At 39.7% G+C, this 21,875-nt stretch overlaps 1 protein-coding gene across 8 annotated transcripts in view; it reads right to left on the bottom strand.

The window, feature by feature from the left end:
- PLS1 (plastin 1) overlaps positions 1-21,875 on the bottom strand; it is a 111,932-nt gene that overhangs the window by 82,965 nt on the left and 7,092 nt on the right. For 2 of the 8 annotated variants that reach the window (XM_077991548.1, XM_077991549.1), the window contains exon 2: positions 17,999-18,175. The exons of 5 other annotated variants lie outside the window; for them this stretch is intronic. The gene's annotated coding sequence lies outside the window, so the exon portion shown is untranslated. Of the gene's footprint in view, positions 1-1,142; positions 3,752-17,998; positions 18,176-21,875 lie in introns of those variants that run through there. One more of the 8 variants, XM_077991545.1, reaches the window with a different exon arrangement.

Here is a 21,875-nt window from a genome sequence, read left to right as displayed (position 1 = left end):
AGTTGACTGCTTCACAAAACTGAGCAAGTCTTAATTCTCTACTTAGGTTTAAGAGCTCAGGTCACTGTGAAAAAGAAAACATAACTTTTTAAAAGCTGGCCTCTTTTAAGAAAACTCCAGAGTCTTTAATTCTTTGGCACTGGGGCCTATATAAATTGCCAGCAGTATCAGTATCCAAGTTTCCTCGACATGCATCATTCAAGATCTTCTCAGCTTTACACAGGGTGGGAACTGCTCATTTTCTGCTTTACTAAGAAAAGAACTTAAGGTAAGGCTGCTACAGCTTCTAGGGCTGCGTAGGGTAAAGACAGAGAGTTTTTTGGCCAGCCTCAGAAACCATTAAAAATGTTCACGAAAGAGCAACTTGCTTATTTGTACACTATTTATAAGAAAATCATCTTTCTGAAAGCTTTCAGGCCTTTCCCAAATTCAATGAAACCGTGAAAAGGTTTTAAGCAAAGTTGTTATCCCCAAGTACATTTTGGTACTTGGAAATGCTGAAGAACAAATATAATGATAAAGAATGTATTTCCATTTAGATATTTTCTTCAGACTGCAGTTGCTTAGACAGAATCTTATTACATTCCTAGTACTGGAGATACCCTCTATTACTATGTCTTATAATCTGTGAAATTTCTCTGGAAAAAAGCGGAGTTTTGCTTATCCACAATTAAACTATAGACTGGAAGAGCTGTTTCCATCAGACTGAAAGCATCAAGTTTCCAAGCAATAATACACACACATTCTAGATGGCACAGAAAGAGTAAATTCAGTCACTTCAGCATTCTCCTAACAACTTATATCCATTTCTGAAAGGAAAATCAAGGCCCAACCGAGAATTATGAGTCTAATATTTTTATCCAACCCCGAATAAACCAAAACAGTCCTTTCTTCTCTAACCAGTGGTGCTTATAGAAGAAAGTATTCAAACAGAAAAATGAAGAGAGAATTAAGCATTATATCTTCACACCAAGGTTCCTATTTACATTGATTATGCAAAGCCATCTAGAGTCCCAAAGCAACAATGCATTTAAAAAAGAAATACTATGAGGGTGCTTTTCTCAGTCTAACAATTATATGAAAAAGCAAACTGGAATCCGAGGCTGTCTTATTGCTATTGACAGAGAGAAATTTTTGTATACCTGCTTCTGCTGGTCTTATCACTTGAGATTTGGAAGTCCAGAAAAACAGTTCAGAAGACTTAAAATTCAGTCTTCCTAAGCTGTGTCTATCCTCTGCCAAAGCTGGTGTTTGACCAAAGAAAAGAAGCAATTCCACACAGAAGTGTTCTGCCTATTACTACAGATTTTAATCTCGACGGAACTTACTCTCAGTAGAAAGGCCAACCTGCAACATGGGTGTGGTTTAGAACCATAAAAAAAATCAAGAGACAAAAATGTGGATGTCGTAATCATTTCCATTTGATTATAGCTGGGGAGCTGAAAATATATTGTTGTATTCACCTTACCACTTAGATTTTACCCAAGCAGGTTTTCTTCCTATGGAATGGGAGTACCTATGAGCTTCCATATTCTTTTTATAAATGTTCCTCTGTCACTTTAATTCAAAAATGGCAATGTTAAGCCGGGCACAGTGGTATGTGCTTATAATCCCAGCTACTTGGGAGGCTGAGGCAGGAGAACCACCTGAGTCCAGGAGAACAAGGATGTAGTGTGCTATGATAACTCCTGTGAATAGCCACTGCACTCCAATCTGGGCAATATAGCAAGACCCTATCTCTTAAAAAAGAGAAGAAAATACCAATATTGTTTTCACCATGTAAAAAGTCATGAAGAATTAATTCCCAGAAATAATTAGAAAACTGTAAAACCAAAAACAAACAAACAAACCCTAACATCTTACTGAATTTCAATTAGAGTCACTGGACAAATTTCAAGCAAATATCCAAAATTATCTTTGAATAGTAACTGAAAACATGTTATAGTATCATACAGTGTTAAAACCAGAAGATGCCCCAAGGGTTATAGTCCAATACTACCATTTAAGTGAGGCAAGAACAGTTTCACTTACAAAATGTATAATGCATTTTCACTGTCTGGTTAATTATCTCAAGGGAAAGTCTAAAACAGCTTTTATGATGGCTCCATAAAGGTAAAGAATGGATGTTATAAAACTGTTTCATAAAGTGAAAGAAAAAGTTAAGGACTTTTATAAGCCAGTTTTTTTTTTTTTTTTTTTTGTTTAAAGTACATACAGTACTGCACGATCCCTAGAAAATACAAACTAACCTATGGTGACAGCAGAACAAAGGTTGCTTGGAACAGGGTGAAAGGAGGGATGGAAAGCAAAATACACGAGGCGGCTTTGGAGGAAAAGAAGTGTTCTACATCTTGATTGTGGTGGTGATTTGGTGGCTGTATATACCTGTCTAAACACAGCTGGTTGTCCACTTTAAATGGGTACAGTCTAGCATACCTAAATTATACCTCAATGAATGTTAAAAATACACACTCATATTTAAATATTTTAAAGGACATCTGTATTGAAGAAGGCTTATTCTTGCTCTTTATGGCCATAAGCTGGTAGAGTGAGAACCACTGGCAGAAATACCAGGAGACAAATTCTGCACCAATGTAAGGAAATATTCTGTCCACATGGTCCAGAGACAACCTGGACTGGAACAGTGAGGTTCTATACCCGGAACACTGGACCTGTGTGTCCAAAAGCTCAGAGTCAATTTTGGAGGTGCACAGGCTGTTGTCTTTGGGAATCCCTACATGGAAAGTTGGATGAGGTGACATTAATGTTTTTTGCATTGAAAATTACATTATTTCAAGGAGACCACCTGTGGATGGCTGTAGTCCTGCTGCTGTTGCATGGAGTTCTGCTAACCTCTTGACTAAACATGTATTTGCTCTGATTTCCTGTAGGACTTCACTTCACGGGAAAAACCAATTATCTGCCCTATGTGTCCTTTTATAAAAATGGATCCTGTGTGGTTATTTTCTGATTGTTGAAAAGCAATATGCAGAATTAAAAATATTTGGAAAATAATAAAATCTAAATTGTTCTCAAGCACACCATTCAGAAATAACCAAGGCCAAAATGTTATAAATTTTCAATCTTTCTTCTATGTACATGTGTTTGAATATACAATTTTCCAAACAAAATTGGTATTTGCTATATACAGTTTTACTTAATACTAAAGTTTTCAGTTTTTGAAAGTATGCCTTTCATGCTTCATAACAGTCCATGTTGTGACTATACCATGATTTTTTTAAGCATTCAGGTTGCTAACTAAGGTGGTTTCCTATGTTTTACTTTTAGAAATAATGCTTCAGCAAACATCCTTGAACACAGAGGGTAGATGGGGAATGAGGGACATTACAGCTGTGAATCCAATTGCTCTAAGAGTTTACCCATTCCATTCTGTTACAAGCCATTTCAATTTCCCCTTTGTCGGTAAATGTCACAGTAGACAGTTAAGATGTACAGTATGGAGACTGCCACTTTTGCTGACAATATATTCTTCTTCAATATCCACTATGAGCCTAAACCAAAATTCCAAAAAAAAAATACTGAAAAATTTTCTAATTTGATCTCAATCTTGTTATTGATATTGGGATCATATCACTGATCAGGGCCAAGGATATGGCTCAGTTCTTGTTTGTTATTTTATTTTATTTATTTGAGACAGAGTCTCACTCTGTCGCCCAGGCTAGAGTGCAGGGGGACAATCTCGGCTCACTGCAACCTCTGCCCCTCCCAGGTTTAAGCATTCTTCTGCCTCAGCCTCCCGAGTAGCTGTGATTACAGGCGCCCACCACCGTGTTGAGCTAATTTTTGTATTTTTAGTAGAGACAGAGTTTCACCATGTTGGCCAGGCTGGTCTCAAACTCCCGACCTCAAGTGACCTGCCCACCTTGTCCTCCTGAAGTGCTGCGATTACAGGTGTGAGCTACTGCACACGGCGTGTATGGTGCAGCTTTAACAGCCTATGAATATTTTGAACCATCACAAGTACTCAATAAATACTGGAGAATAATAAACTGAGTCAAAGTTGTATATGTAATTCAAATTATTTGATAAAGCAAGAACATTTAGAAAAGAATTTACTATTCCATGTTTAAATGCACCTTCAAGGCAAGAGTCACATTTTAAAAAATCTCTATAAACCCATAAACATTTGCTTAGAGATTTGTTTCTAAGATTGTCATATCATCTGTGAGAATATCTTTCTGTATCTTAAAAATAGTCTACTTCTCAGGCTTGGCACGGTGGCTCACGCCTGTAATCCCAACACTTTGGGAAGCTGAGGTGGGTGGATCACCTGAGGTCAGGAGTTTGAGACCAGCCTGGCCAACATGGTGAAACTCCATCTCTACTACAAATACAAAAAAATTAGCTGGGCATGGTGGCAGGCACCTGTAATCCCAGCTACTTGGGAGGCTGAGGCAGAAGAATGACTTGAACCTGGGAGGCGGAGATTGCAGTAAGCCGAGATCATGCCACTGCACTTCAGCCTGGGCGACAGAGCAAAACTCTGCCTCAAAAAAAAAAAAAAAAAAAAAAAAAAAAGGTCTACTTCTTAAACTTCTGAAGCATCAGAGTAGTGATGACCCCTGAGAATGACAGCAACTAGAAAGCAGTCAGAGAGTTTCTGGGGAGCCAGGAGTAATTCTGGTTTCTCAATAGGGTGCTGACTGTGGGAGTAGTCATTTGTGAAAATTCACCAATCTATACACACAATTTTTATGTTTTTCTGCATATATACTATACATCACATTTAAAAATAGAAGAAAAAAGTCCACTCCCTTGCTCATTATACCTCTGAGTAATCTGACTGAACATGAATTAACATATTTAGTAAAAGATGAATTGGAAACCTCACCTCTAACCATCCCAGTTTTACTTGCTTATATGAAACACTCTTAGCAATGTTCTTTTGTTTAGAATATTCTAAGGATACAATACATACATACATCTTGCAGACTTTTGGTATAAAGATAATATAATCAATTACTTAAATTTAGTACTTCAGTAACTAGTTACTAAGTACTCACTATAGCCAAGATGCTGCAGGGGTTTCTTTAATGCTCAACACATTTATGGAGGAAAACATCATAGAGAAGAACTCAAAAACAGCCTTTGGAAATCTGGCAGATGACATGGATTATTTTTAGCATTTTACTTCTGTTTTTGGGGAAAATGAGTAGATGCCATACTTTTAGCATCTTGGAAAATGTTGTCTAGAATAAGTAGGTGTCAAAACTTGTCATAAATGTGTATCATAGATAAATTGGTAGACAGAGGGCACACCAAGCAGCTGAAAGTGCATGAACAAAGGTGTGGAAGCAGGGGAGCATATGGTAGGCAATGAGTCACAAAAAGCAAATATTCTGGCTGAATGGGTGTGCCTATTTCATATCAGAATTTTTTTTCTGAATCCAAGCTACCAGAGAAGCAGGCTCAATGTGAATTACTTTCCTTTCCTACTCACAGAGACAAATGTTGTGGCAGCTCTGCTTGACTACACAAAAGCCCTGAAACATCCTTTTCAAAACTATTTGTTTTGGAATCTGGCCCTGAAATGTTTTCTATTTAGAAAGATATCCTGTTAAGTCACATTTTCTCATGTACATCAACATGAATGCTTGGAGCCCTGCTGGTAGTGATAACCACCGCTATCTTATTTGTCAACAAAGGCAGACAATGCATCTGTGGCAGGCAGGATAATACCCCGTCCCCCAAAGATGCCTGCATCCTAATCCCAGAACCTATGAATATGGTACCTTACATGGGAAAACAGATTTTGCAGATGTTCATTAAGGGTATGGGCCTTGAGATGAGGCAGATTGTCTTAGATTATTTGGGCAGGCCCAACCTAATCACATGGGTCTTTAAAAGCAGAGAACTAAAGTGTAAGAGGGGCTTGACCCACTGTCACTGGCTATGAAGACAAAGGAAAGGAACCATGGGCCAAGGGATGCAGGTGGCCTCTACAAGCTGGGGATGGCCTTCCCTTTACATCCGGGAAGAAAACGGAGATCTCAGGCCTACCACCAAAAGAAACTAAATTCTGCCAGCAACCCAATGAGCCATGAAAACGATTCTCCCCTAGAACCTCCAGAAAGGAATGCAGTCCTGCTGTGTTGACTTTAGCCTGGTGAGACCTGCGTCAAACTTCCGACCTATAGAACTGTAAGATAATAAATTTGTACTGTTTAAGTTGCTAAACTTGTGGAAGTTTGTTATGGGAGCAATAGAAAGCTAATACAGGCTCGGATAGTTTTATTCAGAATGGGATGTTCTTATCACCTTGGCCTTGGATTATCCACGAGAGAACAGCTATCATTTGGGAGATGCAGCAGGGCGGGGGTAGGCAGAGTTTGAGGAGAGAGATCAATGTCAATTTTACAGTTCTCCTTAAATACATTTTCCCTCCAATAACATATACGTATTAGATGTTAGTCAAATATTTAGTGTAGGAGCTTAAAAAGAAAAACACTACAAAAATAAAAATACTCTAGATTCTGCCAATGATGATGAGCAGGAATACCTCTGTCTTAACCCTTCCTGAGAGACTGGGCCCCACAGATTACTGAAATAGACATGAAATGATGCCTAGCAATTAGGTGCAGTAATTGTCTTTTCTTTTTTGAGACAGAGTCTAGCTCTGTTGCCCAGGCTGGAGTGCAGTGGTGCGATCTTGGCTCACTGCAATCTCTGCCTCCTGGGTTTAAGCAATTCTCCTGCCTCAGCTTCCCGAGTAGCTGGGATTACAGGCGCATGCCACCAAGCCCGGCTAATTTTTGTATTTTTAGTAGAGATGGGGTTTCACCATATTGAATACGCTTGTCTTGAACTCCTGACCTCAAGTGATCCACCTGCCTCAGCCTCCCTAAGTGCTAGGATTACAGGACTGAACCACTGCACCCGGCCAGGTGTAGCAGGTTTTCATTAGTCATAAAATCAACATGTGGACTTTATTCTAAATGCAGATTCCTGGGTCTCAACCCAACGAGTCTCATTTCAGAAGTTTTAGGATGGGGCCTAGGAATCTGAATGAGATCTAAAATAAGTATTTCTGAACTTTTTCCTCGAACAAATGGTTAATATTGCTGAAGCACTCCCCATTTCTCCCACCAACTACCTGAGACCTCTGCTATGCTGATCAAGGCCCCAAGTGCAAATCTTTTCAGGAGTTAGCCCATCTAGCAGACCAGATGATTAAGGACATAGCTTTGATATGAGAAGACTTGGATTTGAGTCGGCTCCTGTTTCTCAAGCACAGATGGGGTGCTTTGGGCAAGTCAGTTACATTCTCTGTGCCTCAGTTTCCTCATCTGTATAAAAGGAATGAAATACCTACCTGCCCACAGAGTTATGACAGATTAAGCACAGTTCTTGGAACATGGTAACCATTCAGTTACTATGATGATCACTACCACCATAATTCCATTTTCATATGAAATCAGAGGCAGCTTGAATTCTTTAGCATTTTTCATTCCTGGAGTATCTGGAAAGACTAAACATTTAATGGAAACAAGCTTCCATTCTGGACTGCAAGGAATTGAGCGTGTTTACAAGAGATTGGCATCCATGTCTAGTTAAGGCTACATGTACCCAAGGGGGCATAATTTTATTCCAAACCTCTAAAAACGTTGGCTAAAGCAAAAAAAAAAAAACAAAAACAAACAAAAAAACTTCCTAATCACAACATTTTGGAAATGTATCCATTTTTTAACCTTAAAATATGAAATGCCAACTATATGGATTATTGTGACAAGAGCTTGCCATCACAGGCTATTTTAGTGGCTAACTGGGATAGGGTCCATTGTGATTTGAAGACTGTTGAAACTGCAATTAAATGACCTACTCAAGGTTACAAAGCAATTTAAATAATCTCAACTCCAGGTGAATATGAAGGACATAAATAATTGTGTCACTGGCCAGGTGCGGTGGCTCATGCCTGTAATCCTAGCACTTTGGGAGGCCTGGGCTTACAATCACCTGAGGTCAAGGTTTCAAGAACAGCCTGGCCAACATGGTGAAACCCCATCTCTACTAAAATACAAAAATTAGCCGGGCATGATGGTAGGTGCCTGTAATCCCAGTTACTTGGGAGGCTGAGACAGGAGAATCACTTGAACCCGGGAGACGGTAGTTTCAGTGAGCTGAGATCGCGCCACTGCACTCCAGTCTGGGTGGCTGAGCGAGACTCCATCAAAAATAATAATAATAATACAATTATAATAATTGTGTCACTAAACAGTACACACAATTCAACATGAAAATTAATAGATACAAAAAGTAAATAGCACTGCAGTCCATGCTGACATGATCACAGTCAAATGGCCTGCTGTTGGGGTCACAACTAGAAAAACAAATCAGAGACTAAAATTTTTTTATTATACTTTAAGTTCTAGGGTACATGTGCACAACGTGCAGGTTTGTTACATATGTATACATGTGCCATGTTGGTGTGCTGCACCCATTAACTCGTCATTTACATTAGGTATATCTCCTAATGCTACCCCTCCCCCCTCGCCCATCCCCACAATAGGCCCCGGTGTGTGATGTTCCCTTTCCTGTGTCCAAGTGATCTCATCGTTCAATTCCCACCTATGAGTGAGAACATGCGGTGTTTGGTTTTCTGTTCTTGCGATAGAGACTAAAAATTTAATTAATGATATAGAAAAGTTAGTGATTAGTTGTAAAGGAAGAAATATAATACCTATTATTTTCTATATCATTTAGTGTTCTTTCTCTTCCTGCTAGTGTGTCTTCCTCCACCATTGTTTTTTCTCTACCTTATCCTTTATAGAAAAGGTAGAAAACATTAATAAGAAAAGGGGCATCTGAAGAAAGTCTTCATGTTTGCTCTTGCTATTTTTTCTCAAACTATCATCTTCCAGACTACAGGGCAGGATTATCTGTTGGGGAAAACCCTTATCTTTATGTTTCCATGAGGACCTATTGTCAAAGCAGCACTTCTGGCCTCTTTGCACTTCTCTCTCTCTCCTCCATAAAATGGGAACTGATTTACCTCACTGGAGAGACAGTAAGTGTCTTGGGCCCACTGAACCTCATTCCTCTACTGCAATAGTTCTCAGACTTTAAATGCAATAGAATCACCAAAAGGGCTTGTTAAAACGTAGACTCCAGGGTCCATCCTCCAGAATCTTTGATTCAGTTTGTCTGGAATGGAGACCAAAAGTCTGCATGTCTAGTCAGCTTCAAGGGAATGCTAATGCTGCTTGTCTGGGGGCCACACTTTTAAAACCACTGCTATACTCAATGGAGCTAAAGTGGTTTTTACTGAGCGGGGTGGGGTAAAGTGCTAAACATCACTGTCCTTACATGGTTTGCCCCTTCCCTCTTTAGCACCTGCTTGTCCTCAGGACACAAGCTCTCCTCTTCCTTCACATGGTAAAAGACCCAAAGGCAATTGTTCACTAGGTTTCCTGGGGATGTGGTGAGTAGACGTTAAGCTTCTGGGAAGAACAATATTAGGAAGGACATTTGGCCACAGACCCAGGCTGCAATCCTGGTCTCACTCCACCAAGAATAAAGTTGACATTTCAAACTCCATTTGAGAGACCTGTATCTATTTCTCAGTTGGTTCAAAAAATAAAAGGAAGAAGAGTCTGAATTATCAGGCCCTCAAGAGTATCCATCATGATCATGATTGTGGGATGATCGGGAAGATAACCAGGAATTCCAAAGTCTGTGACCTCACTCTGGAAGCACAGTGACCCTGCCTTGTCTCAGCCATAATGCTGAAGCCAGACGATATCATCTGTATACAATGAATAATGTTCTTGCTCCTGTGGAACATGCTTTTACCACCAAAGTAATGTAAATGGAGAGAAGATATAGGATCTTCAAGAAATTCAGCCTACATCACTTCTCTGGGTCAATCATCAACAACTAACTTGTCCAGACCACGTTGGCTGCCTCAACAGCTTCCTTCCCACCCACAACTAAACCTAGACCTGGGGCTATTCTTCAGTGCCTTGGGCACCTCTTAACTACTCCCACTCTACCCTCATTTTCCATCCTTGGGTCTGGAAGCTCTGTTTCTGTTCTGTGTTCTCCCACCCTACCCACATCCTGCAGATGGATGCTTCTCTGTCTGTTCAATTTTCTGTTCAATTTTCAAATGACACCCTGCCTTGAAACCCGTAGTTTCGCCAGGCTTGCCTTACCACTGCCCAGCCTCACCCAGCTCTTGAAGTCCCCAACAGCATTCAACACTTCCAACCCCTCTTTCTCCAGGAAGGAAATCTAGAGAGCAAAAGAGTTTCCTTAAGCAGAATTAAAACACACCTTCCTCCACAAAACAGAAAAAGAAAGTAGCAGGTGGAGCCCAGGCCAGGTCTCACACTCTATAGCCGCCATACTCCTGGGGCACCCATCACAGGCTCTTATAACTCCTCCTTCACCAAACTAAGAGCCTCTCCTGGCTGACAAAAGGACAAAATGGCACCCATGGGCCAAACACTGCCTGGACACATGTCCTCTGTGGCTCATTGAGTGTTGGATTTTTTTTTTTTTAATTTTGGAGCAAAAATATAAAAATTCGGAGATTAGCATAAAGTTCAGATTTCTATTTTTTCATTTAAAATCGGAATGTCCAGCAATACTGCACCCACATTCCTATATGGTAACACTGGGCTAAGCCAGGGCTGCTGTGCCCTCTAGATAACATGTGAACCTTGAAGTCTGGCACAGGCCTTGTGATTCCCTGCCATCCTCATTCTTTCACTGCCTTCTTCCACAGAGCATACCTGAACGACTACCCCCTTCTACACACCCTTTCTACCCTTGGTAGTTAAGTGTAAGCTCTACTGCCTGCCACTGCTAATTTCCTGAGCTATCCCTGTGTTGAAATTATATGGTATGGTGCTGTTGAGAGAAAGAATATATGTATTCTTTTTCCTCCTCAGCTGGTGGTTGCTTCCATTCTCAGTCATGAAACTGTAATTGTAAGGATCATGAACAAATGGCAAATCCCAAAGTGGCCTGACTCACAGAGGGTGAGGAGAGAGATGGTCAAGGGACTCAAAATAAAAAGGCAATCCTCTTTTTAACATTTCTAGTTCCTTAAAAGATCTGGACTAATGAAGCAAAAAGTAGCCATATCCTGTATTGTTACAGGACAGAAATTCCATAATCAGAAGGTACCAAATATAGAATTTTATGGTGCACCTAATTTTTAATTATACATAAAGAAAATAAAAGTATGTTGTTTTTGGAAAGACCCTGTCACCTGCTAGTCCTCTTCATTTAGCAATAAGCTCTACTACAGAGTAGCTCAGAGGAGAATTTTTATGGAACAGGAAACAATCACAGTGCAATAAAAGTGTACAAAGATCTTTTCCTGTCTTGAATCATCTGTTATTTGCATGTACAATGAACTGGTTGAAGATACTACTATGCCATCCTATGACCTCAGTGTTACAGCAAGAGATACGCCCCAGGGTGGCACAAGTGTGGGTATCTTTTGAATTCCTGGTCTTTGCTCACAAGATTAGATTAGTGAGTCAGCGTCAAGGTAAATAATATTTTCTTTTCAAAATCCTTCCTTCTCCTTCGTACCTCTTTCCTTCTAAGACCAGAACTTACCTTTTTTCTTTTCTAAGTTGAAAACTTTTTTTTTCTTTTGAGACAGAGTCTTGCTCTATCACCCAGGCTGTAGTACAACGGCATGATCTCAGTTCACTGCAACCTCCGCCTCCCAGGTTCAAGTTTTCCTGCCTCAGCCTCCTGAGTAGCTGGGGTGACAGGCTTTAGCCACCACATCTGCTAATTTTTGTATTTTTTGTAGAGACAGGGTTCCACCACATTGGCCAGGCTGGTCTTGAACTCCTGGCCTCAAGTGATCTGCCCACCTTGGCATCCCAAAGTGCTGGGATTACAGGCGTGAACCATGGCGCCCAGCCCTAAGACCAGAACTTAAATGGAAAAATAAACTGTATCTGATCCTACTTCTCTTTCTTTTCAGACTTCCCAGGATGAGAATAGAGTCTTTAGTCCTTTTCTCCTAGTTCAACATAAAACAGACTCAAAATTGGCCGGGCACGTTGGCTCACGCCTGTAATCCCAGCACTTTGGGAGGCCGCAGCGGGTGGATCACTTGAGGTTGGGAGTTTAAGACCAGACTGGCCAACACGGATGAAACCCTGTCTCTACTAAAAATACAAAAATTAGTTGAGTGTGGTGGCGCATGCCTGTAATCCCAGCTACTCAGGAGGCTGAGGCAGGAGAATTCCTTGAACCCAGGAGGCAGAGGTTGGAGTGAGCCAAGATTGTGCCACCACACTCCAGCCTGGACGACAGACTGAGATTCTGTCTCAAAAAAAAAAAAAAAATTAAAAATAAAACAGGCTCAAAATTAAATAAGGGATTATTTTTTCTTTTCTTTTCTTTTCTTTTTTTTTTTTTTTGAGACAAGGTCTTGCTGTGTTGACCAGGCTGGACTCCAGCTCCTGGGCTCCAACTGATCCTCCCACCTCAGCCTCTTGAGTAGCTAGGATTATAGGTGCACAACACCACAACTGGCTGGTGAAGGGAAATTTTAAATAGTCCACTAGGAATCTTTCAGTTATCTTTACTAGAGATCTAACCTTTTCTACTGATCCAGCTAAAGCAACAATGAAGGTCGGACTAAGGCTCTATCTACAGTGGAATGAGCCACCAGGATGATGAACAATGATCCCTTTGGAATATGATTTGCAGGTCACGAAGCACTTTCACATAACTTATCACATACAACAGAGCATTCTGTAAACCTTATAAACAAATACAACGTATCTGTATTACGATTTTGGCACTGGACACGATACATCACTATACTGTAAATCCAGCCTGGCCCTGATTATCAGTGTTAATTCAGTTTCGAAAAGGGAAAGGTCCCAGCATGCTGTTTATCCTGAGTTGGAGTTGATTGTTCTTTCTCATGGACAGAAACTAGTTAAAATTAAACCAGTGAGAACTATTCAAGCACTTATTTGCTAAATTCCTCTTTCAATGACATACTTGTTTCTTAGGAAAAATAATTTTTTAATCTTTACTTCTGTTTTCTTACATTGTAATAAAAAATGGCCTAACGACTTTTACACATATATTTCAGTACCTAAAGAGGCATAATATGTCATTGAGAGCACTGGCTTTAGAGTTAGAATTCTCGAGAATGTCTGCTTCTTACTAACTATATCACCTTAAACAAGTGATTTAACCTTTCTGAGTCTTGGTTTCATAGCTAAAAAGTTAAGAGGATAATAATACCAACTTCATACAGTTTCAGGGAGGCTTAATTAAAACAAATAGCAAAAGGCTTAAAAAAAAAGCCTAATATATGTAATAGTAAATGCCCAATAGATATTGGCTATTATTTTCAATATTGGTGATTCATGATTATCATAAAATCAGTGGTCCTCAAAAGCAATATGTGTATGCACTTATGTATATAGTATGTACATACTATATAATACTACATACATACTATATATAGTACTATATACATACTATTTTTACAAAATTTTTGGGAGACAAGGTCTTGCTCTGTTGCCAAGGTTGCAGTACAGTGGTACAATCATGGCTAACTGCAGCCTCAAACTCCTGGGCTCAAGTGACCTTCCTGCCTCAGCCTCCAGAGTAGCTAAGACTACAGGCACATGCCACAATATCTGGCTAATTTTGTAGAGACAAGGTCTCACTACGTTGCCCAGGCTGGTCTTGATTTCTTGGCCTCAGATGATCCTCCCACCTCGGCCTCTCAAGGTGTTGAGATTACAGACATGAGTCACCATGCTTGACCAATTTAAGTAATTATTAAGGCAGTTCAGTATGTATTTGTGAGAATAAAACAACACAGAGCTCATTCTAGACCAGGGGGTTGACAAATTCAGCTTGAAGGCCAAATCTGGTCCACTGCCTGCTTGCATATAACCTGTGAACTAAAAACAGTTTTTACATTCTTAAACAGCTAAGAGAGAAAAATCAAAAGAATAATAGTTTGTGACAAGGGAAGATTACAAGAAATTGACATTTCAGTGCACACAAAGAAAGTTTATTGGAAGACAGCTATGCTTATTCATGAACATATTGTCTATGGCAGCCTTCATGCTACAAGGGCAGAGTTAGGTAGCAGAGACAGAGACCATATGAAACACAAAGCCTAAAATATTTATTACTTGGCCCCTTACAGAAAAAGTTTGCCAACTTCTGGTCTAGACTGTTAGCTCTATGATGGTAGAGACAGATGAGGCCTAGCTCAGCGCCTGGGCCCAAAATTGTGTTCAGCTTTTTGATGAATAAATGTGGAATCAACATGAAAAGCCTGAGATGGGGCTCCTCATACATGGTAAAGATAGTTGTTCTCAAACAACCAAGAGCCTTTTTGAAAACTGAGTGAGAGAGGACTGCCCCAGTCTGTGTGGCCCAGCGAGGATCTTTGTCATCCTATCATTCTAATGGTGGAATCTGAGGCCACACTGAAGAGAGTAGGGAAAGAGGACATCAAAAGGACAAACCAACAAGAGAATTCTGCATTCATCAAATATACCCATTTTGAGACAATATGAGAATCACAAAAATACAGGAGAATTCATTTTGGAAAAAGTTATATTAAAAAAAATCCTATGGGCTTAGTTTACCTCAAGCTTATTTTTAGATATGGCTGCTTAAAAGGTTTACAAAGTCTTAAGCTGCTAAATGTAAGTATGATCCGAATCACAGTAAATGTTAGATCTTACTGTACTCTGTGCTAGTTAGACAATATCCAGAGTGTCACATTCAACCTACGGAGCCTTATTTTTAAGGTAATTTAGTGACAACCTGGTTTCTAGAGGGGAGCTATCTGCACAGTGATGGGTCTAATCTAGGCACCATTCAAACAAGGCAAGTTGATGGAACTGAAGAATAGTTACCATAGAGATGAAATTGCAGTCCCCATCTAAATTAACGTAATTCATATAAAACACTTAGAGTACCTGGCACATAGGAGATACTTAATAAATACAAGCTTTGTGGGAGGCCGAGGAGGATGGATCAACTCAGGTCAGGAGTTCGAGATCAGCTTGGCCAACATGGTGAAACCCCAATTCTACTAAAAATACAAAATTAGCTGGGTATGGAGGCCCGTGCCTGTAATCCCAGCTACTCGGGAGGCTGAGGCAGGAGAACTGCTTGAACCAGGGAGGTGAAGATTGCAGTGAGACAAGATGGCACCCCTGCATTCCAGCCTGGGCGAAAGAGCAAGACTCCATCTCAAAATAAATACATTCAAGCTTTGATCATCAGCACCATCAGCTGAAATATTATAATGTAAAAGAAGCTAACTTTACTGTCATACCCTTAGAAGGTATAACCATATCCACAAATGGAAATCAGGTTGCTAAATCAGCCATATATAAATTATTGCAAATGTTAATAGTTTATGGCAAAATTTACTTACAATTTTTTATCAAGTAATTATCACTAAATATTCAGTCCACTTTTCTATCTCTACTGAGGAGACTTTGGCAAACAATTTAACTACTTCTGTTGCTCTAAAACCAGGGATGCAAAAGACATTTATTGTTCACTGAATACCCATGTGCTCCCTCTCACTTCTAGGCCCTTGCTATTAAGCAGGGTGATAAGCTTAGTTCTAGCCAATAAGCTGTGAATCAAAGTGATTTTTGTCACTCGAGGCCAAAGCATTTCAGAGCTGGTACATGATTATCCAGTTCCCCTTCCTCTGGTGGGATCACTTGAAAGCTCCATGTTAAGAAAGCAAATTCGCAAAAATGACAGCAGCCTGGATTTCTGAGTCATTGCATATAGGTGAGCTGCCCTGGAGAACAGCCAATAAACACAGACATTTACATGAGCAAGACAGCAATGGAGATTTCATGGTTAATTTGTTACTGCAGCACAAACTACTCTATCCTGACTAATACATAAAGTCTGATATTTTGGTAGTATAGAAAGAAACTTTGTATTAATCTGTGATCAGTCATCTCGGGCACTTTACAAAAATTAGCTGAATAAGCAGGGAAATTTTCCAAACCTTCCTCAGACAGCTATCTATGCAACTTTACTATTTCATTTCAAGTACATTCACACATTATTACCACATCTACTCCAATTTAAAGATAAATATTTAAAATCAAATCCTCTCTGACACTCACTTATTGAAAAAACTTGAGAGGTAACTAAGACATACATTGAGCAATGTAACCGCTGGCAAACATACTCAGCTAATGTTGTTCTCTCACATAGTTGGTTGCCTGCTTTATGACCCTTGGGCTTCATTTTCAGAAGACATGTGGCAGGAATTAGTGCCCCAGGCAAAGCTGGCTTAGTTTCCCTTTGTTAGCAGTCAACAGGTATGCTGTTAATCGGACCAACCAATTTCAGTGGGGCCTTAAACACAGAGAGATGCTATCTCCTTTGGCTGGCAGTAAAAATATCCAGTAAGATAAGGACTCAAGCCTGTGTCCTTTGATACATTCATGATTTAAAACCACTGGAAACTCTGGAATCTGGCAGGCAGCAGGGTATAGGCTTCCACAGCCCTGAGTTCAAATCTCAGCTCTTCTACTGACAAGCTGTGTGAGTCTCAGGCCAAATGACACAACCTCTTTGAGTCTCAGTTCCTACTCCCTTCACAAAGCATTTTGAGAATTACTGGGATTGATGTAGGTGGAAGTACTCAATATACATTGGATGCTGCCACAGTGCTATGGAATTCTAAAAGTCAATCTGAATTTCATTAACTTTATGTTTTGTTAAAACAACATTCTCTGCTACATTTAAAGCAGTGAAAAATGTATCTTTGGCTTTACCCTTAGGTTAGATGCTGTCTCATAATAGTCATGAAGATAAATTCCACTACCTAATCTGATCATCTTCCAATATGATCAATCTCTTGTTAGGAAAACATATCTTGAGTTAAATTTCTGCTCATCTTCTAGAGGCAACCGACTTTTAAAAATTCCTAAGAATTTCCCAGCCAGGCATAGTGCCTATAATCTCAGCACTTTGAGAGGCCAAAGCGGGAGAATTGCCTGAGCCCAGGAGTTTGAGACCAGCGTGGGCAACATGGCAGATCCTGTCTCTAAAAATAAATAAGATAAATTTTAAAAATAAAAATAAAGTAAAATAATTTCCCACCAACCACATTCTGCTGATTTCCAATTCTGATCATGTATTTTTATAATCCAAGTAAGTTGCCCTGATACTAAAAATCAATGTCACCACAGGCTAATGATAAAAAAAAAAAAAAAAAAAAAAAAAAAAAAAAAAATTCAGACAAATTCCAACATGGAGGCATTCTACAGTGTATCTGATTGCTATTCCTCAAAACTCTCAAGATCATCAAGAAACAAGGAAAGTCTGGGAAACTGTCACAGCCAAGGAGAGACTAAGGAGACACAGCAACTAAATGTCATGTAATATCCTAGATGGGATCCTGGAACAGAAAAGGGATTTTGGCTAAAAACAAAGGAAATATGAATAACCTACGGGCTTTAGTTAATAATAACAAGATCAGTTCATTAATTATAACAAACATGTCATACTAACTAATGTAAGATGTTATTAATACGGCCCGGAGCGGTGGCTCACGCCTGTAATCCCAGCACTCTGAGAGGCCGAGGCGGGTGGATCATGAGGTCCAGAGATCGAGACCATCCTTGCTAATATGGTGAAACCCCGTTTCTACTAAAAATACAAAAATTATCTGGGCATGGTGGCACACACCTGTAGTACAAACCACTCGGGAGGCTGAGGCAGGAGAATCACTTGAACCCAGGAGGCAGAGGTTGCAGTGAGCCGAGATCGTACCACTGCACTCCAGCCTGGTGACAAAGTGAGACTCTGTCTCAAAAAAAAAAAAAAAAAAAAGTTAATAATAGGGTAACAGTATATCATTGTGGGAGTATATGGGAGCACTGTTTCATCTGCTTCATTTCTTTGTAAATTTGAAACAGTTCTAAAAGATAGTCTATTCATTTTTTTTAAGTCACTACAATGTTATACTTACTTCACATGTATTAAAATGGCCATAATTTAAAAGACAGATAATTAAGTGCTGGTGAGGATGTGGAGAAACAGGAACTTCCATCCATTGCTGGTAGGAATGTAAAATGGTGCAGCTGCTCCAGAAAACAGTTTGGCAGTTCCTCAAAATGCTAGGTGACATGACCCAGCAATTCCACTTCTAGAAATGAAAATAAATGTCCCTAATAAACCAGTTCACAAAGGTTCACAGCAACAATATTCATAATAGCCCAAAAGAGGAAACAACCCCAATGTCTATGAACTGAAGGATGAATACATAAAATGTGGTATGTCCACACAATGGTATATTATGCACACCCATGAAAAGAAGTCTTGATATGTGCTACAACATGAATGAACCTTGACAGCATTGTGCTAAGTGAAATAAGCTAGACGCAGAAGGCCACATATTACATGATTCCATTTATTTGAAATTTCAAATTTCAAATAAAGAGGCAAATCTATAGACAAAAAGTAGATATGGCATTGCCTGGGACGGGGCAGTTGGGGAGGAGGTAGTAGAAGATGAGGAAAGTGCTAATGAATACAGGGTAATGAAAATACTGTAAAACTGACTGTACATTTTAAATAGGCAAATTGTATGGTATTAAGGAAAGTCTGAGAAACTGTCACAGCCAAGAGTAATAAAACTGTTATTTCAAAAACAATGTCATAAGTGCCAAGAATACTGATGAAACATCATTTAATCCTATTCAAAGTGAAGATTTTGACAATGTGTGGTTGATATGAAACCTTTAATTTCTCTGAGAAGTCCTGCTGCTTGCTTTAGTAATACCCTTAATGCCTCAGGGCATAACATAGTCAAAAAAACTGTGCATAAAGAAGTTGTAAATGAACCTTGGTATCCTTTCTAGATTAAATGAGCAACATGTACATCACAAGGTCTTCCTTAAGTGTGCCTGAGATGTGAAATAGCATGCAGAATATTCCCACTGATATTTAACAATACATTAACATGCAAAAATGGGTATCACTGTGTACCCTTTTGTACAATGCTTCAGGATTCAGTCATTTCCTCTGAATTATGAGAAAATTACAATGTTTTGGGCTCTCCCATTATTTATTGTCCTAGTGCTATGAGAAATGCTTATAGTAACCTCGCAGAAATACTTCAATTAAGGCTTAGTCTCCCACAGAACTATATATATCACATGGGGAGAATATAACTTTGTAAAATATTTAGAAAGTTTAATCTTTTATCCTATACATGCCAGCTGTACATTAGCAGGAAGTATAAGTTTTAAAACAAAACTACTTTGTTCAAGATGAAAGAGATGGATATTTTCCCATGTTAATCAACTCTTATTTCAAGAACTCATTTTACTGTTAACATTAGAGAAACTGTAATGCTACATAGTTGAGGGTTAGTCATAAAATACATTTAGACTTTTATAAAAATTGCATATAAATTTCATAGAGAAATTATTTTATTTGGTAACAGAAGAAAATATGAATTGACTGGAAGAGCACTAGATTTGAAGCTAGAGTGACGTCCCATGATGTCAGGAGTTCAAGATCAGCCTGGTCAACATAGAGAAACCATGTCTCTACTAGAAATACAAAAATTAGCTGGGCGTGGTGGCGCATGCCTGTAATCCCAGCTACTGGGGAGGATGAAGCAGAAGAATCACTTGAACCTGGGAAGCGAAAGGTTGCAGTGAGCCAAGATCGTGCCCCTGCACTCCACGCTGAGCAACAGAGCAAGACTCTGTCTCAAAAAAATAAATAAACCCTGACATTTTTTCAAATGTTGAAATTATGAGACACAGTTACGAGTTTAATTTCTGCCACTTTCAAATCAGGCAACCTCCAGGAGGCAAGTCATTCCCTAAGTCTTGGTCACTTATCAGTGAAAGGAAGCAAAATCAGAAAGCTTTTTTAAACCTCAATAAATGCCTTACCTCTTTATCTTGTAGTTGACTAGTTACTTTCACATTCACTATCTTGTTTGATCATCAAACCTACAGCTGAAGAGAAGGCCTTCCTTCTCATGGGGTCAGAAACACAATCACAGACTTTGACTTCTCATTCATGGTTCTCATGGCCAACTGGTTTCAGGTATCTAAACTTTAAATTGCCCTAAGGCTCATTTTAATTGACCACTAAACATTCAGAGATTTTCAGATTACCTTTTTCCACTGATAATAATCTTGAATTTTTTATTTATTTATTTATTTTGAGACGGAGTCTCCATCTGCCACCAAGGCTGGAGGTGCAGGGGAGTGATCTCGGCTCACTGCAAGCTCCGCCTCCCAGGTTCATGCCATTCTCCTGCCTCAGCCTCCTGAGTAGCTGGGACAACAGGCACCTGCCACTACGCCCAGCTAATTTTTGATATTTTTTAGTAGAGACGGGTTTCACCATGTTAGCCAGGATGGTCTCGATCTCCCTACCTCGTGATCCGCCCTCCCCGGCCTCCCAAAGTGCTGGGATTACAGGCGTGAGCCACCACACCCAACCAATAATCTTGAATTTAATTTGGCTGTTTGAGGATAAGAAAGGGATCAAGCAAATTGTTATTATTGTTTTTTCCAAAATTAACTCACTTCCATGACAACTTCTGATAAAAAAACATCATTGGGTTTTTGTGAGCTAGGTTTCACAGCTGGCACCTCACTGACCTGATTAACACTTAAAATTGCAATAACTGGGTCACTCTTAGAAACATTTCCTTGCCTAAAAGGATGTCCCAATGATCTTAAACCTGGGGAGAGGGGAAGGAAAAGGGAGACCGCCAGGAAAGAATTCTGAGAGCTCTCCAGGAAAAGAGAGCGGGAGTCTTTGAGAGGTTTTGGTTTATTCACAAAGGTTACAAATACCAACTTGATATCAACCTAGAGATTCTACTTGTCTAAACCTTTCCCCCTCTTTTATTCATTACAAGCAGCCCTTGGTCCAAGGCGTAATTAACAAGACCGATCCTTTCACAGCCATTTACCAGGGTCTTAAACTTAAATCCAAATTGTATTTTCGCTGTACTGCTAAAATCTCTTATTTCTTAGTTCTCAAAAAAAAATTGAAGCAGCTTTTGTCTTTTTTTTAATAAAAACATCTTATTTCTTTTTTTCTTTTTTTTTTTTTTTTTTGAGACGGAGTCTCGCTCTGTCGCCCAGGCTGGAGTGCACTGGCCGGATCTCAGCTCACTGCAAGCTCCGCCTCCTGGGTTTATGCCATTCTCCTGCCTCAGCCTCCCGAGTAGCTGGGACTACAGGCGCCCGCCACCTCGCCCGGCTAAGTTTTTGTATTTTTTTTAGTAGAGACGGGGTTTCACCGTGTCAGCCAGGATGGTCTCGATCTCCTGACCTCGTGATCCGCCCGTCTCGGCCTCCCAAAGTGCTGGGATTACAGGCTTGAGCCACCGCGCCCGGCCAAAACATCTTATTTCTTGAAACTGGATCTATAAACAATTTAATGTATTGTGTTCCTCAGTAATAGAGTAAATCTGATTCCTGCTAATATTTTGGGTCGACACCCCAAAACCTTTTGCTTTTTATCATGAAGAAGCCCCTCAGACACCTTGTACCTTACTAATGTCTCCATCCAATTTACTATCAAGAAAAGACAGTTTCTCTCTTTTTTTTTTTTTTTTGTGGTCAGCTTGGATCTTTTGAAGGAGGCATGTCTGTGTGCAGTGAGTTATTACCCAGATATTCTTGTAAGCATTTTTTTTTTTTTTTTTTTTTTTTTTTTATTGAGGCAGTGTCTCACTTTGTCACCCAGGCTAAAGTGCAGTGGCACAATCTCAGGTCACTGCAGCCTCAACCTCCTGGGCTCAAAATGATCCTCCCACCTCAGCCTAAGTAACTGGGACTACAGGCACGCGCCACCATGCCCAGATA

The sequence above is a fragment of the Macaca mulatta genome, chromosome 2 (genome assembly GCF_049350105.2).
Source record: "Macaca mulatta isolate MMU2019108-1 chromosome 2, T2T-MMU8v2.0, whole genome shotgun sequence".
Lineage (NCBI taxonomy): Eukaryota > Metazoa > Chordata > Mammalia > Primates > Cercopithecidae > Macaca > Macaca mulatta.
This window is presented reverse-complemented; position numbering and strand designations above follow the sequence as displayed.